Source organism: Pelodiscus sinensis, chromosome 4 (assembly GCF_052426305.1).
Source record: "Pelodiscus sinensis isolate ZL-2025 chromosome 4, ASM5242630v1, whole genome shotgun sequence".
Classification (NCBI taxonomy): domain Eukaryota; kingdom Metazoa; phylum Chordata; order Testudines; family Trionychidae; genus Pelodiscus; species Pelodiscus sinensis.
The window spans coordinates 120,352,451-120,365,736 of NC_143055.1; the positions used below are offsets into that span (position 1 = coordinate 120,352,451).

The following is a 13,286-nucleotide window of genomic DNA, read 5'->3' on the forward strand; positions in this document are numbered from 1 at the left end:
TGCCACCTCCCTGGGCTGCAGCTCCCAGGCCCACTCCGCCTTCCCAGGCCCTGCGGAGGGCGGGACGCTGCAGCCACACACAAGCCGCCCGCGCAGGTTGAGCGAGGGATTGTCAAGGATTTAGGCAACTTCCCGTCGCCGGGCTCCGAGTCAGCAGAGAGGTGACCGGTGTCCCGTAAGCCGCCTTAGCAGCGAGGCGCCCCGCCAGGGCTTCAGTCCCGCTCCGGTGCGTTCCCGTTCGCTAAGTGCTGAGAAGTCTTGTTTATGCCTGGAGTGTAGCTAACGGGTTCACCGCCCTGCCCCCCTTTTTAGCTCGGCACGGGCTATGTGATTTATTTTCCAGCTAATACGGCACACCTAGCACTAGCCAGGCACGTGAGCCTAATTTAAACACACGGCCGAGTTCTGTATTTAAGACGCTAGCTGCCAGCCCAGGAGCCTGGGTTACACGGTGGGAAATTCAGACATGGCTGCTGGAGGAAGTCTTCTGGAGTTAGTCCAGGTATGCTGGATTCACGCCCTGGAGCTGAAGTCGGCAAACAGGTGTTTGTTTCCAAACAGAAGCTGGAGTGGTTAGCCTGCCGCATAATGGAGATTGGTCCTTTTTTTCCTCCCCCCCCCAAAAAAAATAATTGTTTCTTGTTAAATGGAGTGGTTCTACTTTGCAAAACTTGCTCACGTGAGTCATGCTTGTTTACTCTCCATGGATTGCAATAGGGGAGTGGTATTCAACTTTTTCCCCCCTTTGCGGATGCCTAAAAAAATTCAGATGGAGGTATAGACCATTTTGGAAATCTTCGTCTGTAGACCCCAAAAGGTTCAAAACCCCTGTGATGGGACTACTCGGGAGCAAGGAGCCCTTACATGAGTAAGGGTTTATAGACCTCCATAGGTTTATGCATACAAGTAATGCTGTTGCAATTAATGCTATACATATAGGTAAGTCTTTTGAAAGATTAAGATTTATGTTTGGACATTTCTTCATTGTGTTATTGGAGCTGAGACAAAACTGCAGAAGAGTGATGTATTTTCAAATCCAACTTTAGGGAAATAGGATGAGAGTTTTGCCAGTTGCTACAGTTATGCTAGGCTTTCATGCCTAATGTATTGCTGTAAGTTAAAGATCAACAACGGAAAAGTATTTTTAAAGCAAAAGAACCAAATCTTGCTGCCCTTATGTAGGCTGATCTACCTTAGCTAAAACCCCCATTGTGGTCTAAAAGTGAACATTTGCAGGATTTAGCACATACACATTATCAATTCTTTGTGCAACAAATTGATCTAGATTAAAAACTGCTGTCTAGACAAGCAGGTTCAACAATATGTAATTGTTTCTAAACATAGCTAGTTCATTTATTTGTTTGGACTCTAGTCTAAAGAGAGATAATGAATTTTAACCTGGAAGAACCCTGATGTCTTTCTGCTGTCTTATTGCTACTGCTCTGTTCCCTTTTCCTGATAGTGCTGAATAATACATCTGGAGTAGATAATGAATTCTGCAGTAAATCTTCCAGGAAAGGTTGGAGCATATTATACAGGATGTGTAGTAATGGAACTTGGAATGTAGAAAGAGGTAGAAGTTGCTTAGAAATCCCTCCACCAGTATTATAAGATTGGAAAAACCTTGAAAATTATAACATTTCTCTGTAATTCACTAGTTACAAATGAAAGTATACAATGCCCAGATATTTTTAGAAGGAATCAAGTCCCAATTCAGGAAAGTACTCCAGCAGGTGCTTAAAGTTAGCCACATGATTAAGTGTTTTCATTAATCAGCCCCCAGTTATTTCCTACTCTGCCTCCCTGTCCTCATGCTTCTTGACATTTAAGTAAAAACACTCTAAATGCCTTTCAGGGGTTAATCTTATTTTTTCTAGCATTTTGCTGTAAATCCACTTGTCTTCTGCCCTGGAAGATGAGCACCTATTATTAAGCAGCACTCCCACAAATTCTTCAAGATATTGCTTCCAACCACAGGCTTGGATTCTGTATGCTGAGACAGGCAGACTAACAACAGCAAGCAGCAAAGGTCGGACAGGATAATGGCAGCTTTACCAACTGTTAATCATGTTGTATGTGAATGAAAGAAACCATAGTCATAATATGATTAATCATCAAGGAGCCTCCACTTTAAGAATGTTGGTTGAAAACCTGTTGGGTAGGTGCAGGGAAGCAGCAGGATGTGCACTCTTTGGACACCAGCATAAATATGTAACTCAATTCTCTTGTCCTCAATTTTGCAATGATGTCACTGGAAAACCAGGCCAATCTAGTTCTTTCACTAATATATGTACATTTTAAGAGAACTCTGCATTTGGGATATGGAATTTCAAAAGAAAAGAGACACTCACTAAACAACTGAAGTGTTTTTTTGAAAGCTTTTAATAAAATAATCATTTTCAGCTCATCTCCTTTCCGGTTGGTGCTTTTCTTCTCATTCTACCTTTTGTCTGCTTTATCAATTCCTAACCCTGTGCCTTGTTTTATACCACCCTCATTGCTAGTTGCCTCTCTACTAATGTACAGAATGGTTACCTACCCTACAGGTATCTTGGCTCCTTAAGATGTTGTGGCTCCCTATTGAAGCCTTGCAAATATCAGAAACATGAACATTCCTGATGCAGTAGGAAGATGCTGCCTGTAATCGGGTGGTACGTGCTTTGGTGTTTGGAGGGAGAGGCTTGCTGACTAGTTGACAGCAAGTGGAGACCCACTATGTGATTCACTTGGAGATTCTGTGACAAGATGGTCTCTGGCTGTTAGATGGGTAGAAATAGCTACAAAGAGGTGAGGCGACAACCAGGAAGACTTGGTGCTATTAAGGCAACATAAAAAGCTCAGGACACATCCACAGTTTCTTCTTTCCCAGTTTGAAGGTAGCTCTAGGAAGAAACATGGTGAGGTAACTGGCTCAGATGGAAGTAAGAAATCACCTTTTCCTTAATTTTACCCTTTTTTTTTTTTAACTTGCATCTTTGTGTTAATAAGCTTGTTTTACTCTTAGTCTAAACCAACCCAAAGCTGTGTTTAAACTGAAGTTACTGCTAACTCCAGTGAAAGCAACAGGAGATAAAGATGAACATTCCTTTGGTGATGATACAGAATGGTAGCTGTTTGGTTTTGTACTATTGTAGTGTCTCAGAGCCCCACTTCTGCTAGCTACTGTACAAACACAGAACAAAAAGATAGCCAGTGCCACAAAGCCTGCTGTGCCCTTATCTCCAGTTCTTCCTGGTACTCCAGCAGGGACAATGACCTGCTTTGCTTCCATATGTCAGATGGAGACCAGCTTCTCAGTGTGTAAAATGATGGACCCCAGGAACCCCAACAAAGACGGATTTGGATGGGGCGAACCCAGTGCCAGTCCTGGTGAGCCCTGCAGGGGAAATTCTCTACGGACTTTGAGTAGAGAACTCTCTCCTGTGGATGTGGAGAATGTGGTTTCATGACCGTGAGGAGAAGCAGGCTTAGTGTTGCCTAGGGATGCCACCAAATATTATGGTGCTCTCACTACTGAGGTTTATACAGGTACTGTAGGTTCTTCAGCACCAAAGACTGAGCTTAGGGTAGAGCCAGGACATTCTGTACGGTAGGTGTTGACACAGGAATGTGGAGCCAGTGCTCTTGGGGTCCTTTGTGCTGGGATTTCCTTCAAAACCTTTCAACTTGGTTTCTGCAGAATCCTAGAGCTGGAAGGATCCTCAAGAGGTCAAGTCATGGCAGGACCAAGTACCATCTAGACCAGGGCTACTCAACACATGGCCCATGGGCCACCTGCAGCCCATGGCCCCTTTGTTTACGGCCTGTGGGTTTACGCGGGGCTCATCATGTGGCCCGTTGGTGGGAGCCAAAACAAAAAAGTAGTCAATACAATGGTCTTCTGTTGATACGCATTTTAGTAGTTAACTTCCTGGACTGTTATTGCTCATTAAAAGGGCTGTTATATGGGAGGAAATTGGGTAAATATTGCATTTTCATTAATATCAGCAGAACAGGCTTAAATGGGGCCTATGTGTTACGTAGCCTTGCCTTAAACTTTATATTCATGCCTGCCAGTGTGAGAAGCTATTTGCATATATGTTTGCATGTATATGCAGCCACGCTTAAGTTAAGCTTGTGCTGTATCATTGTGGCCCCCGGGGCTTCCAAACTTGAATAACCCTGATCTAGGCCATCCCTGACAGGTATTTGTCTAACCTGCTCATAAATCCCCAATAAGGGTACGTCTAGACAACATGCCTCTGGTGACAGAGGCATGTAGATTAGGCTACCAGGCATAGGAAAAGAAGCGGCGATTATTTAAATCGCCGCTTCAATTTAAATTTACCTGGCTGCCGCGCTGAGCCGATCAGCTGTTTGTTGGCTCAGTGCGGCAGTTTGGACGCGCGGGTGTCAACATGAAAGGCATTTGTAGACCACCCAGGCTACAGTGCGGCAGCCAGGTAAATTTAAATCTTCTTTTCCTATGCCTGGTAGCCTAATCTACATGCCTCTGGCGACAGAGGCATGTTGTCTAGACGTACCCTAAGTGAGATTGCACAACGTCCCTAGGCAATTTATTCCAGTGCTTAACACCCTGACAGTTAGGAAGTTTTTGCCTAATATCCAACCTCAACCTCCTTTCTTGCAATTTAAGCCCATTGCTTCTTGTCCTATTATAAGAGGTTACGGAGAATTTTTTTTCCTCCCTCCTCCTTGTAACAGCCTTTTAGGTACTTGACAGAGAGGGAACACAACTTTGTTTAGACTGGAAGAGAAAAGAATCTCAGCGCTTTCAGTCTTCCGTAATAGTTCATGGTTTTTCACTCCTTGTTCAATTTGGGAGAACACTTCATTCAGTTCTCTAAGATTGAAAAAACTGACTCTAGCTTGTCACATGTTACTTTTTATTAGGCATGGAACTAGATATGTAAAGGAGTAACTGGTTAACCTGTTACTGGGTAAACATTACCTTACTGGCATGCTTACCGGAGTAACCAGTTAACTGGTGCCCAGCTGAAGCAACCTCCTGCCCATACCATGCCTGAGTGGGGGAGCTGTTCTAGCTTGGCTGGACCCAGACCCTGTGGCTCAGTGTGGCAAGCTTGTTAATCGGTTAAACAGGTGGCGGTGTGGAAGAGTGGTCTAAGCATCAATTCTTGGACCATATAGGAGCACAGCAGTGCTAAGTCAAGGTAATAAGAGTTCTGAAGGTTTTTAGAAAATCTGTAGGTTTAGCCAAAGCTAAGAACTAATGGTCAGACACTTAAAAGGTTGTTTTGTTACCACAAATCCTAAGAGACCTGAGGGAGGATTGCAGCCAACCTCCCCTTTATACTTGACTAGCCAATTAGCTTGTCATAAGACAGGATTTTCAGGTCTCTCCTCCACATCAGTCTTCTCTTCTGAGCCTCTGGTTTCTCGCTCCGTCTCTTGCTCTCTCTCCCCTCCTACTTCTCTCCCCCCACTCTCTCTCTCGCTCTCCTCCGCCTCCTGCCTGCCTGTCTCTCTCTTTCTCTTCTCCTCCCCCTCCTGCCTCTCACTCGGGGGACCGTAGAGCCCAAACAGCCGCTTGTGCCACTTGCTCCCACGCAGCGGCCTGGCTGAGCAGCGCAGAAGTCAGCCGAGCGCCACGGCGGGAGGCGAAGGGGGGGGGCGGGGTGGTGATGTTCATGGCTGGGGGTGGGGCCTGGAGCTGCTGTCATGCCACATGTCACTGCCCTGCCCCCCCTTCCTCTCCCGCTGTGGCACTCAGCTGACTTCTGCTCCACTCAGCCGGGCCGCCGCGGGGTAGCAAGTGGCCGTTTGGGCCCAGCACTCACCATGCAGCATGGGAACAACCAGCATTTCAGCGTTACAGATTCTGACACTGGGCTACTATATATATATGATATGGGAGCATGAGGAGGCAAGGGATACATGCACTGCTTTAAAGGACACTGCTGTTCAAAACCGCCCTGACAGTTCATAGACTACTAGGACTGGAAGGGACCTCGAGGTCATAGTCCAGTCCCCTGCCCTCCACATCAGGCAAGTCACTGTACACATATAGTGAGATGTACACTGACATACTCAGAAGTCAAGTTCCTTCCATTCCTGCCTCAAACACCTGTTCCATAATAAACCTGCCTGTGTCCATTTTGCATTGCTCAGGGCTATACCCGCTTCTATCTATGGATTGAAAGTCATTTGGCAAAGGGATTCATTTTGCGACCTAGTTCACCTTCTGTATGATACTATGTAAGTTACTTTATGGTAATCCCTTTCCACATAATATTAGTATTACAACTACCACCAATAATTTACATCCTCACAAGAAAGGCAAAACATGCTTTAGGTTAGTCATAAAAAGAACAGGAATTTAAAACCGATGTTTTGTTAAACCTTAATGTTTCCTACTTAAGACTGTGTAATTGATTTATAGACTCTGCCATTGGCTACCTCATTGCCAGTGGCACAACCCTGCTTTCGGCAAGATAACCACCTTCAAAACTATGCTCATAAATGACAATTATAATTAGAAATACACCTTAGTGACAAATGTTCCTTGCCCTGTAAAGTTTGAGTAGAAAGCTAAACAAAATGTATGGGTTTTCTTTAAATAACCCTGTGTATTGTGAGTTGCCTGTAAGAAATTTGAACTCTGAATCTGTTCAGACTTCCATGAAAAGGGGGGGAAATAATCATGGTCTTTGCTGTACTTCTCAATTCACCTATTGGAGATGTCTGGTTCACCTTATTCTGAGCATTTCCATATTTTCAGCTAGTGCAGCTATTAAAATGCACACTTCCTCAGCTCAGGTCCTAAATCTGTCATTTTGAGTGTTGGGGTGGACGGAAGAGGCCGGAGAGAAGTGGAGATGGAGCAAAAAAGCATTCATCAATCTGAGAGAAAGGACTGAATTATTTTCTGTGCAATATTGTGAGAACTGGGTTTGAGAATGGGTTGCAGGGGGACATACAGTTTTTACTCAGGTAAGGCAGTGGAGAGGAAAGGATTCTTATTTAAAGAAAACTTTTTAAAAAGCATACATTGAAAATGTTTCTTTACCTTTCCACCACCTTAGTCATTGTCTTCTCTCAAAATTAGCAGTGTTAAATATACCAGTATAGTTAAAGCAGTACAGCTCTTTATATTGGTATCCTGATTCCACACTAAAAGATTTACATTAGTATAGCTTATTTGCATATCTTTTCCTGCTTTTCTTCCGAAAGAGGCTTTTCCAACAATTGGCCCATCTATAGTGGGCCAAATGTTGGGGGGGCGGAAGGGGACAGGGAAGCCTTTTTTGGAACATCCCTTCTTTGTAGAATGAGGTTTACAGGGATGCCGAAAAAACGTTGCAAAAGCAGACGCATTCCTTGGACATGGCAGAGTTTTTCCCAGGATACCAGAGGTATCCTGGGAAAAACTCTGCAATCTAGATGTACCCTTACGGGAAGGGGAATAACCTACACTGGTATACAGTTCCTATGTACCAGCAGAACTGTCTCCATATAAGGGATTGTACTAAAACAACTATATTGGTTTTTTGTTGTTTGTTTTTAAACTGAACACACCCATCAATGAAGCAGTTTATCAGGACAAAAACTGTTTATACTCTGGGCCTTCAACTCCGATCCTGCAAGGAAATCTTTAGTAGAAGACCCCAGTGCCTGTGTAAGTCTGTGGTGCTTCTTGTAGGGTTATGGCATTGTATTTTGTTTTAATGTATTTATTTATAATATAACCCACATGTCACTCACCTTGGCCGATAAACATAGTTTCACTTTTCTATCTAGACTATTTTAGTTTCTGCTTCTTTGTGTGGTAATATTTGGTTCTGAAACATTGTGGAGGCTTGTTTGTTTATATAAAGCTGCATTTAATATCTGGAATTTGAATTGTGGAAACATTCTATTTTTTAGGATTTTTATTTTATAGTTTACTTTTTATAAAGCTTCTACCTTGAGCCAAGTGTAAGATGACAAATGTTCCTTTCATTTTTATTATTAAAGCAATATCCAAAAGCAGACTTTTCCATTTTGTAAGGGAGAGTTGAATTTTTATGTGAAATATATTGAATGCTTATTTGGCATGGGGAAACATGGACTGAGGGTGGTATTCTGCATTGGAAAGCTGAAGGCTGAAGAACAGATGTGTAATTTTACAATATCTACCATTCTCTTCACTGGGTCACCACCGCATGCACATTCTAAACTACCATTGAATTGGGAGTTCATAAATTCTGTGTTAACCGAATTAGTCTGCTTTGCTTCAGGCCTAAATGCCCCAAAAGCTATTTTGTTTACATAGAACTATTAGAGTCGTCTTCTTTCTTCAGCAGGGTAAGAAAGATCCGACAGTGGAGCTTCAGAAGGCTGAAGCGCCATCTTGCGCTAAGTACAATAAAAGAAAGAGCCAGTACAGCTGAAGCAGATGGAATAGGTCAAGAGAAAATTGACATTGTTTCAGTGTGTAAGTCCTCCCACTCCATATGCCTCAGACATGCACTGAATGAATGGCAAGTCCATTCCTTTGCAGACAAAAATGCCTACCAGTATATGGGGCATGTAGGTAGCAGACCTAGTACAAGACAATAATTAACTTTGTCAAATTAATTGAAACAGTGAGGTGCACATTTATTTTATCCCACTTATCTGCATGTATTAATATACAAAAACCCTGTAGTGTCAGCTATGGTTGTTGTGTGTCTACATAATATCTAACACAAGCCTTAAAAGAAGGAAATGAAGTTAAGGCTACTGAAAGTAACTCTTATTCTCCTGCACAAGGAGTCACTCAACATTAGCACAACCAACATGCACCATAGGAAATGTACAACAACCTTAACTCTGCCCTCATAAGGATGCCAGCGTACAGTACTCCCTTCACTAAATTCCACCTCCACCACTTCTCTCCACATCCTTCACTCTTCTGCAAAACTATACTAGCAACCAATTACATGATAGCTAAACTGAAATGCTTTCCTTTTTGTCTAGATACCAATTTAAAGTTCTTAAAACTTGTAGGCAATCCTTTCTGAGCCTCTAGTTAAACAGTACATCTGAGCATCTCACATATAATGAATGTTATTCCCTTTCACAGATGATAGACTAAAGCACAGATGGGCTGTGTCTAGACTGCAGGCTTCTTTCGAAAGAGGCTCTTTCGAAAGCATCTTTCGAAAGAGCCTCTTTCGAAAGATCGCATCTAGACAGCAGGCGGATCTTTCGATAGAGGAAATCCGCTTTTTCGAAAGAGCACCCAGCAAGTCTGGATGCTCTCTTTCGAAGACGGCCTCTTTACATTGAAGAACGCCTTCCTTCGAAAGAGGAACTTTCGAAGGAAGGCGTTCTTCCTCGTGAAATGAGGTTTACCGCCATCGAAAGAAAAGCCGCGTTCTTTCGAAATAATTTCGAAAGAACGCGGCTTGAGTCTGGATGCAAGGGAAGTTTTTTCGAAAAAAGGGTACTTTTTTCGAAAGAACCCCTGACTGTGGACACGGCCATGGAGTGCCCTAGTTTCCTTATACAGGCAGTCCCCGAGTTAGGCGGGATCCGCAGTTACTTACGTCGGATCCGCAGTTACGAACGGGGCCCGTCTCCCTGGTCTCCAGCAGACCAGGGAGAGGAAGCAAAGCGGCGGAGCACGCGGGCAGCAGACAACCCAGACACTTCTGGGCTGTCCGCTGCCCCCGTGCTCTGCGGCTTTGCTCCGGACACCTGTGGGACAGCAGCTGGGGCGCTGCCGGTTGGACCCGTAGTGCCGCTCTGGGCGCTACTGGACCAACCCAGCAGAACCCCAGCTGCTCTGCCCCAGGCGTCCCCAAGTCAGCCGCTGCTGAAACTGACCAGTGGTTGACTACAGGAAGCCCCTGCCCCGGGCTTCCTGGAATCAACCGCTGATCAGTTTCAGCAGCAGCTGACTTGGGGATGTCTGGGGTTCTTAAGTTGAATCTGTATGTAAGTCAGAACTGGCGTCCAGATTCAGCCGCTGTTGAAACTGATCAGTCAATGGCCAATATTTAGATGCTATCGAAGAAGAAAAACTCACTACATAATTGTGCAATACTAAACCACAGGGACAATTTTTCTCAACTGGTGATCACCTTATGTCTTGAAACATGATACCTAATAGACTTTGTAATATAATCATGAACAGTTTGATTATTGATGCACAAGTATGATGAATGGCATCAAACATTGTTTTTTATAACACTGTGATTCTCAAAAATGACAGCAAACGTAGCAGAATAGGTGATCAAGGCAATAACCTACCAGAAAACTTTTCACTTCAGAGGGGCTCAGATATTGCCAACATGTTTAGCTTAACATCCCCTTTCTGTTCTGAAATTTGATTTGTCCTTTTCATATGTGTTCATTTTTTTTTAAATTGTATCCTTTGGTATATATGGTTGACAATTTTCTTCCACTATTTGATCTGAGGAAGTGGGTCTGGCCCACAAAAGCTCATCACCTATTAAACCATCTTGTTAGTCTTTAAAGTGCTACTTAGTCCTGTTTTTTGTTTGGATATATAGTTACATTTACAGTCACATGAGTTATACCCCCATCATTCTGAACAGAAATGGTGCTTATGGGTTTATATTTTTTTATCCTATTTTCTTGCATTGAAGGATGGGAAATAACCTGTCTCTTCTTGTCAGTCTGTTGAAGGCCATCACACCCTCAAGAGCATTTTTCCCCTTCTCAGTCATTTACAGACAAACACTCCTTTAAAGCTTTTTGCCTTCTTGATTGATTTGTTTTGTTTTGTTTTTACCATCAGGTGCTGTATTTAAAGTAGCAGTCACAGAGGACCAACAGCCTTACTGGGCCCCTTGACAAGTTGTGTGTGGGGGGGACTGAGGGAGGACTTATTCTGTGCTCCCAAAAGGGGCAGGGTTGTGGACAGAAGAGATGGGGCTGCAGCCAGCCAGCCTTCAGTGCCACCTGGAGCACACCCCCTCTCCCACCAACCAGTCCTTAGTACAGTTGCCAGATGGTTTAACCAAAAATATCAAACACCCTTCCCCTCCCTCATCCCCCCCAAAAACCAACAAAACACCAGGGAAAAAATTCTGTTGGAGGAGGGGGGGAAAGAGGGAGACCAAAGTTGTTGAGCGCACAAAAAAAAAAAAAAGGACTCCAAGAATTATTAAGCAATAATAATATAAAAAACAACCCAGCATGGCCCTTTTAGTGCATGCAGAGTCAGAATAGGGATAGGAACAGGGGACCAGTTGAACACTAAGACCCAGGGAAGATTTCCCCTTGGTATTTAGGCTTTTTGCTGGTGGCCATTTTGTTTTCTTGATGAAGCCAGAACACAGCTTCCCTGCAGAACCAGGAAAGCAGGGGGCTGTGGGGTGTTGAGGCCCCAGGGGGAGGCCGGGAGCTGGGCCCAGTTGCTGAGTGTGTCGTAGTGTTGCCAGGTGTCTGGTATTTTCGCCTCCTGGCAGGGGAAGAAACCCAAAAAATACTGGATATTTTAGGTGCTCGGAATTTTCTGAATTTTTTTTTTTTTACCAGACAGGAGGTGAAAATGCCAGACTGTCCGGGTCAATACCAGACACCTGGCAACCCTAGTCCTTAGTGCTGCCTGGAGTGTGCCATGCAGTGCTCTGGTGGTGATTTTAAAAGGCTTCATGGCTCCAGCCACCGCTGCTGCAGTGGCAGTGGCCAGGATACCTGGATCCTTTTGAATCACTGGGACTCTGGGCAACTGCCACCTTTGTGTTCAGTAGACCCATTAAGGATCCTATTTAAAAAATATATATTTCCCACATGGAACTGGAATTAGTCGCCACAATGGCTTTGGCAAAAAGTCTCAAGTTGTCTATGTAATCTCCAAATACAAACCAATATGTTGCTACAAAATACCTTCAGTGACCACTTCATGTGGGCCCAATGAAATGTTTACCTTGCCTCAATATTTTTTCCACATATCTTATGGTGTGTATGTACCAACATGTGATTTTTATTTTTTTGTTAGTTCAAATCTTGTAAATATCACAGATTGTTGCTTCTTAGATATCTTGGTAAATGGCCTCAACCTAATTCTAAAATAATCCTTTTTTTTTTTTTCTTCAATCTATTAGTGTCTGTCCTCTGCTCCCATCTGCCCAATCCTGCATTTGTTATGCATGGAAGACTCCCACCAGTTTCAATTGTCTACAGGCCTAGGCTGCAGACTTGAACCCAGGAATGTTACCAAATATCTTAGCTATTTCCAATGCAGTTTTTAAAGCACTGTTAAAAGCAACTGAAAGTAAAATAACAAAATAAATTTCTTGAATATTGACTTTTTTTATACAAAGAGATTCATATCAATGTGTCCAACAGGGGTTGTTAATGGGAGTTCTAGCATAGACTTGAATGGATCCAGCTTTCGTGGTGCATTTTGAAGCCATTGTTACATTTATAGCTAGAACACACTATACAGATAAGAGAACTATTACATGTGGATAGTTTTCTAAGCATAAATATAATATGTTTGGATGAATTTGAATGTTTAACACACATTGAGGGAGCAGCTACTGCCTGCAGAAAGTATTTAGAATTATTTAATCATCTATCTTGTTTGTTTCCAAATTATTAGAACTAACCCTAAATGTGAAATATTTAACTCTATTCTTCAGCTATATTATTGGCTTTTGTGAATTAAAAAAAGTGTGTGTGTGATGTAGATGGAACCGTGAATCATGTGAGTGTAAATCACTTTCCTATAAATAGGTGGCAACATTTTAAATCATAATTTCCCTCTTTGCTTTCTTTCATAAATAGAATCTGGGATATGATTTGTGAATGCAGCACTATATCTTCAAAAATTTACTAAACTCCCAAATAGAACTCCTACATACACTACCATTGTTAATTCAGAAATCCTTGTATGTTGCATTTGAGTAAGAGCTGCTGTTACTCTCAACCATCAACAACATTCTGGTTTATTTCCTAAGTAGTGTGAAAAGGGGAGGGAGGAAAAGGTGGCAGAAGTGCTAATGCATTTGTTTGGTGTGTGTATGTGAGTGTGAAAGAGGAGGTGGGTAGGAATGTAACTACAGAGGCAGTTGGCAAAGCAAATTGTTTTATTTTATATTCTCTTTCCCCCCTTTAGTGGAAAATAATTATAGCTGTACACAATGATCATAATGTTGATTTTTATTCCTCTAATACTGATATTGCTTTTATCCCACTGAACTTCCTGCTTCTAATTTTTCCACTGATCTTTTTATATGCCACTCACAATATACTATGCAGGGTAGATAATATAAGAGCTGTGAACAAATTTATCCCTGTATGATTCAGTGTGGCAACTTGCCAAC

General features: G+C 42.9%; 1 long non-coding RNA gene across 1 annotated transcript; it reads left to right on the top strand.

Annotated features, from left to right (window-relative positions):
* Window positions 1–32: 32 nt before the first annotated feature.
* Window positions 33–12,493, top strand: LOC142829534 (uncharacterized). Its single transcript, XR_016349491.1, has 3 exons — window positions 33–226; window positions 8,304–8,437; window positions 12,063–12,493. It is a non-coding gene; the product is annotated as an uncharacterized LOC142829534 (long non-coding RNA).
* The last annotated feature ends 793 nt before the right edge of the window (window positions 12,494–13,286 follow it).